At 36.1% G+C, this 3516-nt stretch overlaps 1 long non-coding RNA gene across 1 annotated transcript; it reads left to right on the top strand.

The window, feature by feature from the left end:
- Window positions 1-1684: 1684 nt before the first annotated feature.
- Window positions 1685-2631, top strand: LOC138886317 (uncharacterized). Its single transcript, XR_011404987.1, has 2 exons — window positions 1685-2128; window positions 2206-2631. It is a non-coding gene; the product is annotated as an uncharacterized lncRNA (long non-coding RNA).
- The last annotated feature ends 885 nt before the right edge of the window (window positions 2632-3516 follow it).

Here is a 3516-nt window from a genome sequence, read left to right as displayed (position 1 = left end):
GACCTATGATTCAAACCTTACATCCACGTCCACTTCCCTCGGCTCAGCGCTGAACTTACACTCGAGTTATTCCGTCTTCGTCCTGCTCAGCTTGAAATCTTACACTCAAGAGCTTGTCTCCAAACCTCCAGCCTCTTGTTAACAACGGCTCGCGACTCATCAATCAAAATTATGTCATCGGCAAATAGCATGCACCATGGCACCTCCCTTTGAATATGGTGTGTTTACGTGTCCATCACCAGGGCGAACAAGAACGGACTAAGCGCAGAACCTTGGTGTAACCCCATTACAATCGGAAAATTATCAGAGTCGTCTCCTACTATCCTAACACGAGTCTTTGCCCCATCATACATGTCCTTAATCGCCATAATATAAGAAACCGACACACCTTTTGCCTCCAAGCATCTCCAGAGAACTTCTCTAGGAACCTTGTCATATGCTTTCTCTAGGTCAATAAACACCATATGCAGATCTTTCTTCCTCTCTTTGTACAGTTCCACCAACCTCCTAACAAGGTATATAGCTTCTGTAGTAGAACGACCCGGCATGAACCCAAACTAGTTATCGGATACAGACACTGTCATCCTCACCCTCGCTTTAACCGCCATCTCCCGCACTTTCATGATATGACTCAATAATTTGTTACCCTTATAATTGTTACAACTCTTGATATCACCTTTGTTCTTATACAATGGAACTACCGTACCCTACCTCCACTCATCCGGCATCCTATTCGCCTTAAAAATAACATTAAACTGTAAAGAAAACTTTTTGACTTTTCAAAATTGATTTTAAGATGAGTGAAGTGTTCAAGTTGGTCTATAGTAGCGTTGCAACTTGTTGTAGTAATTTTTTAGGCTAAAATAATGTCGTCTACAAAAAAAATAAGTGGGATATTAGGGGGATTTAGGTTTGATGGAGACTGGTTTCCATTGGTTGTAATCAACAACTCTGTTAATGTTGCGTGATAGCATCTCCATGCACATTATGAATAGATAAGGGGAGAGTGGGTCTGCTTGCCTAATACCCCTTGTCGGAGTGAAGAAATGTATTGGAGCTCCATTGATAATAATTGAGGTAGTTAGTGTGGTTACAGAGGACATGATAATTGTGACTAAATGTTCAGTAGAATGAACACTAATAAATCCTAATAACTCAATGGTTAATAAGCCCTAATAGTACGTAGATTCTGTCATGAGCTTGATCCTTTAAAAAAAAATCATATCAAGCACATAAAAGTATACAATTTAAACACAATGATGAATGATATCTATTAACACGGCCTATGTTAAGCACTTTAATATATATTTTAGCTATTTACATGGTATAATATAAATGTCCAACAGAAGTATGTGCCTAAAATTCATAACAATATGTGTCTAAAATTTAGGCTCGATATTTTAGCCTAAAGAACCGCTACAACATGCTCCTGGTATATTTTGTTAAAAATCTTAATGACATAGTTACTAACGGGATAAAACATGCGGCCAAAGATATAGAATCTCTCATATAAATTATTTACATTACTGAGTAATTCTAGAGTACTATATATATTAGAATTACATGTTCATGTAGAACTATATATGTCTGCGTTTATATATGTTGGATTAGCAGAAAACATGGCAACTACTATTTTTATGATATATAAGCATGAGAATCAGACCAAACTAATACCTCGGCAAAGCATACTCTAAAGAACAGATAGAATCAAAAAAGAAGAAAGGACTAAGAAACGTTGAAGCAAGTAAATTAACGGTTCTTTATGGCTAAAAGAAAACCAAACAGAAGCTGAAAAGGTTGCAAAAGGATAACACTAAATTTTCAAAGCGAAAGCACGAATATAGTGAGCTTCTGAGAGGTGGCCGCTGAACCATAAGGTTTTTAGGGGGGTTAAATAGGGGCGGCTGAAGCTTTTGTTCTAGAGTAAAAGGACAGCCAAATAAACCTCCTTTAAATGACCTGCAGATGCGACTATTTATAGGAAAAGATTCCGTTTCTTAGGGCTAAAGGGGGCAGACTTTTTGATCGGGATTTTGAGGCTTGAATCGAGTCAAAAATGCCCGTTTGAAATTCGAATGTTGGAGGGCCTGGATCTTCAGTGATTTTGGTCAGAAAATGTGAATGAGAGGTAAGCAATTGAAGGGCTTTTATAAATAAAGATTGAATCTCGATACCATTTTTATGTTTTTTATCCTGTTGAAACAGAGCTTGCACGAAAATGGAGGAAGCATCTCCTGTTCAAAGCTGAAAATTGGCCAAAATGGCGTATGAAAACAAGAGAGAGGTGCTGAAAGGGACAAGAGAGGCGCCTGTTCCTAGGAGAGAGGAAAAACAGACAAACTAAACATAGTTGTCTTGGGCTGAAATCAAAGAGGGCTATTTTGGGTTGGGCTTCATTTGCTGGGGTTGGTCTAAGGAATTTTGGGCCAGCAGAGTAGGTTGAATGGCCAACTCAATTTGGGTCAGTTCTGGTAAGGTTTGATTTTAGGAATTTTTACATTCCTATACTATATAGAAACCTTATTACTCTTAATGTTTAATGTTTGATATAATTATATTTAGTATACTAAATTACCAATTCTATACCATAGTTTATTTTAAGGGTACAATTAATGCAGTGTATATCCCTCCTTAATTCAAGGTACCGTATATCCTACCCCTCCCACGTTTTTCTCTCTCAAACCTTCACCCTCACCCACGTTTTACTCAAACACACGTTCTTTTTACCCCTTTTCCCTCTTCTAAAATCGCAGAAACATCGTTAACCCACCATTAAAGTTCAATTTAAATTTTTTTCGTCTACATTCAGTGAAAAAAATGCTATGTCTTTTACGCCAAAACCTCACGCCCTACACTGGAAAGGGGTCTCTGTTGGCAGCCTCGGGTTACAAAAACTTCATAAATGGCAATGTCTTTTACTGCAGAGTAAATTTTAGTATGTACTTATGTTTCATGCAAACCAATTGACTTAGTTGGCTAGTCAAGATTTGAAGAGCTCCTTGTTTCCAACTTTTTTTTTTAATTTAATCTATGACCACCGACTCATTTTTGGTTATTTGCCATTTGTTTAACTAGAAAGAATTTTCCTGGAAATTATTTTTATTTTTATCTCTTTAGAGGTGTGGATGTTGATTTTTAAAGTTAAAACGGATTTTCGACATAATTGCATTTTTTGCAGAAGATTTGTAGATGTTTTAGTCGTTTTTGATTTGTGAAAACAGAAAACAAAGCATCTACAATCAGAATACAAATAATCTACAATTTATCTATAAACTGGGTACATTGAATTTTAATATCCCAATTCTCATTTCAATTGTAGCATAATTGGGATTTTTGACATAATTGCATTTTTTGCAGAAGATTTGTAGAAGTTTTAGTCGTTTTTGATTTGTGAAAACAGAAAATAAAGCATCTACAATTAGAATACAAATAATCTACAATTTATCTACAAAATGGGTACATTGAATTTTAATGTCCCAATTCCCATTTCAATTATAGCATAATTGCGTTTTTTGC

This window comes from Nicotiana sylvestris, chromosome 2 (assembly GCF_000393655.2).
Source record: "Nicotiana sylvestris chromosome 2, ASM39365v2, whole genome shotgun sequence".
Lineage (NCBI taxonomy): Eukaryota > Viridiplantae > Streptophyta > Magnoliopsida > Solanales > Solanaceae > Nicotiana > Nicotiana sylvestris.
Note: the sequence above shows the minus strand (reverse complement) of the source record. Positions and strands in the feature narration are given on the sequence as shown.